Raw genomic sequence first — 9,067 nt, 5'->3', positions numbered from 1 at the left:
GAAGATAAAAAGTAAGCCTTCAACAGTTAGTGCAGGAAAATAAAATTTAGCCCCTTTCAACTTCGACATGGACTCATAAAATGTCAAGTCATTTGGGGAATTTGGAAGAGTGGGAAGAGTCCTTTGCCAAGTAATGGGATATGGAGGAGGAGAAGGCAGACGCAAGAAGAATAACTTCTGTCTCCATTCCACTCATGCTGGAATTTTGTTAAATAGGATAGCCTTGGGATGACTCTGAAATTTAAAAAGGCTATCTTCTACTTGATAAAGGACAAAAAATTGGTGGAACAAACAAGGAGGAGGAAAGTCAAGTAGTTGAGAAACATCGATAAAACCAGATAATATGGAGAAGAATTGAGGGATAAGCTGATTCAAGGGCACGTTGAAATATTGACTTACGACAACAAAAAAAGGATGGAGAGGAAGGCAAAAATTGGAAATAGCTTGTTCCCAAAAGACAACAACGCTCCCCGGAGGAGGGACATGAGGGCTGTCCGCCGGAGTAGGAAGGACTAAATAGGAAGGGAACCCAAAATTTAAACCCATTGCATAGACTTCCGAATTAATGGCACTGGAAGAGCAGTTAATGAACCACTCAGGTGGGGAAGAAGAAGAAGAGGCCATTGTGAGCAAAAGGTCGAGGGAGGAAGTATAATCTTAATGGAATAGAGAAGGAAAGAATGCAGCGAAGGGGGAAGATGACGGGATGAACCCCTTTGGTTTGTCTCTAAAACCCTCGACGCTACTACCGGGGAGGGTAAATATTAGAACGAGAAAAGGGTAAACGGACAACAAGCCAATAAGAGGCTAAGTAGAATATTGGGTATTCAAGAAAGGATATGCTTACCTAGATAATCGTGACGAATACATTACCCAAGTACAAAGTTCAAACTGAAAAAAGTTGCGAGATCTCGAGACAAGTTATGATTAATCTTTTAAAATCTCAGCAAGATTATAGTCATAGGATGTATGATATAAAAGATGGATCGGTTGAATATTTTCGCCCGGTCATCCTAGGACGAGCAGAAAAGGTAGGCGTCTAACTCACCTGACTAAGCCACTCGAGCCAACAAGCTCGCCCTGTTATTGTACGCCGAGCGAAAAGTAAATAAGCCAAATAGCTCCGCTCGTCCTTCATACATAGAAAATGTCCAAAAAGAAATATACCTTATTCCTCACAAAATGTCCAAAAAGGAGAAAAACGCATACACATGCGTATAGGCTAAAGTCATATAGTTATGCAGGATGAGGTTAAGGTATCAAGTTAAGTTGGCTGGGATGTCAATTTACACATATACAGGCACACAACCACTCAATTGGTCTTCTGTAGAGACATACACAAAAAAGATAAAAAGGCGTTCGGAAATTATGACCGATTGAGCCATGTCAAGTTCAAAATAATCATCATAAAAAACTTATCAGTTGAGATAAAGTTGGTGAAACATTAAGGCTACAACATAGCAGGGCCTACAGTAGTTGTGGAAAGAAATCGGGGGGATGATTCTTCACTATCCTCCTTGCGTCGGGAAAGTTAGAGTGAGGATCAGCCGACAATAACTTCAGTTCTTTCAGTTGCTCCACTTCTTCCTTTGTCACAAACTTGATAGAATTAATGAAGAAGTTGGAGATCGGAATGACGAAATCAGAGGATTGGAGATAGGCCTTTTTGCGCTCCTCCAAGCGGGTGTCTTCGTTGGCCTTGTAGTTTGCTAGTTCCTCCTGAGCAGCTTTAAGAGCAGTTTCTTTGAGGTTCAAAGCAGATAATTGATTAGCTAATTCTGTAGCATGTGCATCTATTACTGACTGCAACTAGGAAGATAGGCGAGCAATTTCTGATGTCTGTTCTTCTAATTTGGAGGATAAATCATTACCCCGAGCATTGGCTGATTGTAGTTGGGATTGGAGGTTTTCTATATCAGTTTTGTATTGTTGTGACTGCTCAGTCTCCGTCTTGAGCAACTGGATAGTTCTTTCCAATTGGGCGGACAAGCCCTTTAGTTTATTGTCCACCTAATCAGGAGATAACTCAAAAACCCATTTCTTTAGGGTTTCATTCTCTTGGATTTGAGTATACAACAAATGGGGCATACTCATGTTATATATCTAGCGCTGTAAAATAAAAAACATTAATGGGATGCGTAATGAAATTGGACTGTGGAGAAAAATAAAGATACCTTCATCTCCTCCAGAGAAAATTTGTCAGCCATCTCAGAGTAGTCAATGCTTTCGATTATTCGACATACTTCCTCCTTAGCTTTAGTGAAAGACCCTCCCAAGAGTATGGGTTGGGTAGCAGTAAAAGAGGAAGTAGAAGCCAAAGAAGTTTGAAGCGAAGGAGGACAGTAGATAATGTAGGGTACGTTGTGAGGGGGCAAAGTCATATGTTCAGGAATGTTTATAAAAAAAAAGGAGGTGAAGAGCTGCCACTAGGGTTAGGTGGGTGGTAGACGCAGAAGGAACAAGGGAAGGATAAAGAGTTGAGAGGGGAAGATAGGAGAAGAAGGAGCAACATCCGAAGGATGAAAGTCTCCAGAAACAAATTTCTGCTTCAGGGATGGAGCGAGGGTCAGTTTACATTTTTTCTTGGCGAGGGTTGCCTCAGGAGATTGCTCAGAAGCCGACAAGGAGATAGGCTCATTGACGTAAGGAGGATTGACAGAAGCTCCTTCCAGAACTACATCCTGAGAACTGAAAACACCCTCTCTATCAGTAGGGGCTGCTGACGAAGAGGGCTGGCCCAATGCAGCAAGAAGTTCTCGCTCCTTAGCAACGACCAATTCCACCGATAGGCACAATTGATCATCGATTGGAGCGGCATATAAAGAGTCCACTATACAAAACAAAAGGTGTCTTGGTAAAAAAGGATTGGGATTGATGAATAAGGACTTACCAAGGGAACCGTGAAGCTCTATCTTGACAGGACTAACCCTGAAAAGATAGATGAGGTCATCACGAATCCACTTATGAATGAATAAGAAAAACCCGATAGCTTCTTGGAGTAAGTAACAAAAGAAGGGTGCCTATGCAATTCCTTTATGTCAGGAAGAGCGGGTAGAGAAGATTTCCAAGAAGAAGACCAAGGGATAGGCTCTGGAAGTTCCACAAAAAAGAAACGGGATTTCCATCCCTTAATGGAAGAGGGCATCTCCTCAAAAAAGGTCATTTTAGGCCTTGATTGAAATAGGAAGACACCAAGATCTGATTTCTTGGGATATGAAAACATGAAGAAATTTTGAGGGGTTAGAGGGATGTCGTGGATACGAAAGAGCATGTACAAACCACAAAGATAGCGAAAAACATTAGGGTAAAATTGCTATAGTGGAATGTCAAAATACTGGCTAACTTCTACCAAAAAAGGGGGAATAGGAAAACGCAAGCCCGCCACTAGTTGATCTTTGAAGAAGGTGACACAATTCTTAGGAGGAAGATGGGGGCGGGCGTTAGCATCAGGAATGATAATGCGATAGGTCTTGGGAATGTCATATAAAGAACGAAGAGCAAACCTATCCGATTTGCAAAAGACAGAACGAGTTTGAGCATACCAAGCCGAGAAGGACTCTTCAGCCATAAAACAATGCAAGAATGCAAGAAAAATAACTTACTAAGGTTTGAAGAAGAAGGAACAACGCGGAGAGACAGGAAAGGGAGGGAGGTCAGTTGAGAATACGAAAAACCCAGACAGCAATATCAACAAAAAGAGTAGGGAAGAAGACGAAGAGGTGAAGGGTTTAGGGTTTTTTGAAAGTATTAAGGGATAAGAACTACCGTTGGATGTGAAAAGTACTCATCAAAGGAGCCGTGGATGTTATAAAGAAAAGACTCGACAGGGTGTTACCGTAGGAATATGCGACTTATTACATCAAGGAAGAGAGATTAGCAGACACGTGTCAGGAGACCGTAGGCGAGCATTTATAATAGACACAACAGGCCAAATCCCACTCGTATCAGCGTCGCCATAACACACATTACTAATGTTTTCTTTTCGTTGAAGAACCAATCGGAGAACAAAAGATGTTAAAAAGGTGTCTAATTTCCTAGATGTAATAAATAAAGGGTGTCATTATTAAATTATAATGCAAAAAAGAATTAAGATATCTGAATAGTTTATAAGTCCGCCTGATTTTGTAGGTAGGATGGATATCAAAGGTTCATTTAGCCACATACAAGGAATCACACATTTCCTCATTCTAGACATGACTAAACACATTACATTGCATGCCCACCTCAAATATCAAACTTTAACATTATCAACAATAGTTTTACAAACATAGTTACGGGGTTGCAAACATAGTTATGTGGTTGCCATAAGTATATCAACCTCACTCGAACTGTTCATGATCAAGCAGGGGGAGGGGGAATATTTTGCCCGATACTGTCCGTCTATAGATGTCAGATTAAAGGATGATAAAGAGGAGAATGACAACTTGGACACATAGGAGAAAATTGTCCTATTCTCCAGACGATTTGGGTAGCTTACCCCCTCAAACAGGTGACTGAAGGGTCCTCCCTCAGTCTAAGTTGATCCAACTCGGCTTGCAGAATATCCACCTTAGCTTACAGCCAATCTAACTCTTGTCGTTGCTGCGATCTTAGCAGATTGTCTATATGGATCTTCCTGGTCAGCGCAACTATCTCTAAAGCATGACGAGCCTTCAAATCATTTAACTCTTTAGTCCTGCGTTCTAGATCCCGATAAACTTTAACCCTCAAAGAAGTCTCGGAACGAACTTGAGACGGGGATGCCGACGGTAGCATCTCCGATTCCCTGTGCGGGGAATGATACCAGTCTAGAGCCTGTGTCGCCTCAGCCAAAGTTTTCCTTCTCTCTCGCAGCAATTGATCCCAGAAGGAAGGATCTAAGGCTATGAGTCTCTATAAGCCTATAGAGTAAAATAAAGCCAAGGGGAATGAAGATGGGTGTGAAAGGAAGCAAGAGCACAGCTCTATTTAACATGCCAAAAGGAGTCACAGGATCACTGTAAAAGAAGTCACGGGATCACTGTAAAAGAAGTCACGAGATCTCTGTAAAAGATGTCACAAGATCATTGTAAGAGTCATTACAGAGATGCCACAAAAGGTAGCAAAAGGTCAAAAATAGACTTAGGTCCAGTCAGTCGGCTACACCTCTTTCGACTAGACTTGAAGGGGAGGCTAGTGATATGGGTTATGATAAGGGGACCCCCTTTTTTTAGGAGAAGGGAAGAAGGATAAAGAAGATGAGGAAGGCTGAAAAGGACGAGAGGAGGGACCACCCGGAAAAAGTTAAACCCGACAAAGGGGAGTTCGCTACATGCATGGCAGACAGAGATAGGTCGGGTGTGATAGACTGACCAAGTGTAGGACCGACCGAGCATCTAGGACCAGCTGAAAAGACCGACCAAGTAAGTTCGTTCGGTCAGATATAAAGTATCGATCCGGAGTAAAAAAAGTTTAACCATGGGTGGTCCGGAACGTAGTAGGGTCGCCCAAGTACATGAGTTTAGTAAGCTAAGACCGATCGAGCACGGGTACTTGACCAGGCATACATGACCAATCTAATATAGAGAGTCGGCTGTTAGCTAGAGCCCTAAGCCAATCATTTGATGATTATATTTTGAACTTGTTGTATCATATTCTATATAAATAAAGGCATTTGGTTTTGGTTATTATACTTACTTGTATTGGTGCCAAATAAACTAAGTATAATAACGTCCTTGAGTAGACGGTTCTCACCTATATCAATCGGTTAGTAGAACCGATAGTGAGATGATATAGGGAACACTACACTTAATCATTCCTAGTTGAGTATTAACATTCAGGGACAATGTTAATACAATAAAACTAGAATGTAGGTCAACTCGATGACTTGATCTCACAAGTCATGGATATAGAGATATCAAGTTGACACATGGGTATGCATTAGAGAATGTATACGGAATGACTCGCCATGAGAAAGTATCATGGATCGTTATATGAGTGTCATATACTTTCTCATGTGGCTATTCATATGACTACTAGTCCTTAGACCTGAAGTCACGATGGTTCCCTACATAAGGAGTTATGTACTTTAGTTTCGTCAAACGTCACCCGTAACTGGGTGGACTATAAAAGCGATTACTGGGTATGTAACGAATTATGCAGAGGGATGTGAGTAATGTAGATGGGATCTATCCCTTCTATATGACAGGAGAGACATCGGTATTCTTGATAGAGTGAGACCATGAAGTGCATAGTCATGCCCAAATGAGTCAATATGGGATATTAAGCTCATTTGATTTAGTGAGTCTACTTGGAGTTCAAGATTTAGATTGATTAGAGGATGACACGGTCTATACCTCGTATTGATCAATCTAGATGTGTAGGATAGAAGGAAACTTGTCATATATTGTGAGGAGTCACAATTAGTAGTCACAAGGTGATGTTGGATCTCAACATTCTTGTAACTTGGGTAGTAATGATGTATTGCTAGATACCGCTCATTACTTATGCTTCTAAATGAGTTTAGGGGCATTGCCAACGTTACAAGAACCTATTGGGTCACACACAAAGAACAAGTGGATGGAGATTAGATTCATATGATGAACCAAGAGGATTAGATTCATTTGATGAATCAAATTGGATTAAGAGTAATTCTAATTGGGCTAATTGAGTTGGACTCAAGTTGATTCATATATTCAATGAGTCTAATTTAGATTATAACTCATTGAATCAATTTAATTAAATGAATTAGATTCATTATATTAAATTGGCTTGAATTAAATGGTTGGATTAGATCAACCATGAGAGAGATTGAGTCAAGTTTGACTTGACTTGAGAGGAAGAGGAAAAGTCAAGTTTGACTTGACTATATGCCACATCATTTGTGATTTGGAAAGATGTGGACCAATGATGATGTTCCACATCATCATGGTGTGCCACCTCATGGAGGTTACAAGCCTCCATTCCATTTAATGTGGCCGGCCACATTAAATGAGTGGGAGTTACTCATGTGGCCGGCCACTCAAGAGGTGGAAAGGGAATGAATTTTTTTTTATTCATGTGCATTCATTCCATCTTCCTCCTTGGCTCTCTTCTAGCTCTCTCTTCTTCCTTCTTCTCTAAGGTTGCCGTGGGTTTCATGCAAGTGAGAAAAAGGTGAGTGAGTTGAGTTCCAAGAAAATAGGGTGAAGTGAAGGTCACAAAGGAGGGTACCTAGAGGAGTATATGAGATTCCTTTTACTTTCTCTCCTTTCTCCCTTTTAAATCCTACCCGAGAGGCCTAGAAAGTGCTGGCACACTTTTGGTGCTCTCTTCTCCATCCTTGAGTGTTAGGGAACACTTCTTGTTCGTGTGGATACTACTAGAGGATTGTCTACGTTGACAATCTTGAGATCCGGCGTACCTTGGACGAGCGGGAACGCGAAGGGCTTCGCTTCAAAGGTATAAAAGTTTTTTCTTTTGTAGATCTACTGTAGATCAAAGTTTTAAACTCGTACTCATATTTTCGAAAGTTTTTCTTCGCACGAGATCCAGTGGCATGGGAGTTTCGGGGTTTCCGCGACGCGAAAAAGCGATTTTCGCGGCCCGAAAAACCCAACAGTGGTATCAGAGCCACGTGCGAAGACGATTACGAGTTTATTTTGTGTTTTATGAAAAATTTTCAGTTCTGTAATATTCTGTAAATTTATGATTTTTATAGTTTTTATGGGTATTTTTCTCGTAGAAGCGAAGCACATGTGTTTCGACACTGGTAGGCTTCGACTACCGAGAAGAATTTTCCAAAACGGCCAAGTTTCGCCCCAAAACTTTTTGGGACAGCGGGCTAAGGCGCTGTTAGATCGCAATGGAACCCTCGCGATGGTTAGATCCCGGGTAGGGGCGCTGCCCCTGGCCCCGCAATGGGATTCGTTCCGCGATTATGCCCGAAAATCGCTAAACGGAACCGCCGGGAATTGTACTCATAAAAAATATAAAAATTATAGAAAAATTATATAAAATTATAGAAATATATAATTTTGAATTATATATTATTTTTGTGAAAGTCATGGCCCAAAGACCCAATTCGATTGGATAATTTGTGTTGTAATTCATAATACGACCTGCGTGTCGTGATGTGATGTGCGTGTTGTATTTTTTTTTTATTTTTCGCGACCTACGCGTCGTGCCTTTCTCTTTTATTCTTGTTGTAAATTAGATTTAGACTCGAATGTAACTTGAGTTTCAAAATGTAATGTAAATTTTGAAGCGATGGAAGGTCCACTCAAGACGGAGTTACGAGGAGGGCGCGAGCAACACGAGGTGGTAAAAGGAAGGAGCTTGAGAAGCCGTTGACCTTAGGTTGACCATCCGATCTTCTCATTGGCTTGAGAAGATCGTAGTAGGGCCATGACATAATCACAAAATTATTTAATTAATTGCTTTTGTGTGTATGTGATGCATGCCAGTTAAATAAGTAATTAATTAGTGCCTAACGATTAGATTAGATCTAAGTCGTGCACATGATGCACCCTTCGATTAGATTAGATCTATCGAGTATATGATACGCATCATCGTTTAGATTAAATCTAAATCACGTCAACTCGTAATGCCTACCATGCCATGATACCTACCACTACCTCGATCGCATGTTGTTGTTGAATCTGCCAAAGCAGAGCAACTCATACAATCTTGGTAGGGTACGGAGGGACAATCTTCGTCCCGCCTATCAACGCATGGGTGAATACAAACTCAATTAGATTGAGTATTTCTAGTTTACTCGGTTGGATCGAGTACAACTATAGGTATTCTTCCAATGGTTGGAAAGGTAGGACAAAATCACGTTTATATTAATTCTCTGGCGTATTAGCCAAAGCTAACTCAAGTTTTAATATAAATGTGGATTTTATCCTATAAACAAGAGTTGCATAGAGATGTAATTGGTAATCGTTACCTACCGATCATACTAAGTCTTGGGCGTATTAGCCAAAGTTAACTCAAGGGTTAGTATGATGTGGATCTTGTCCCACATGAATTATAGAATTCAGTGGGAGCATCATTTAGTTAAAGACCTAATTAAATGATTAAGAACATGATATTTATTTCTGCTTTTATTTCTGTTGTAGATTACCAT

The sequence above is a fragment of the Zingiber officinale genome, chromosome 2A (genome assembly GCF_018446385.1).
Source record: "Zingiber officinale cultivar Zhangliang chromosome 2A, Zo_v1.1, whole genome shotgun sequence".
Lineage (NCBI taxonomy): Eukaryota > Viridiplantae > Streptophyta > Magnoliopsida > Zingiberales > Zingiberaceae > Zingiber > Zingiber officinale.
This window is presented reverse-complemented; position numbering follows the sequence as displayed.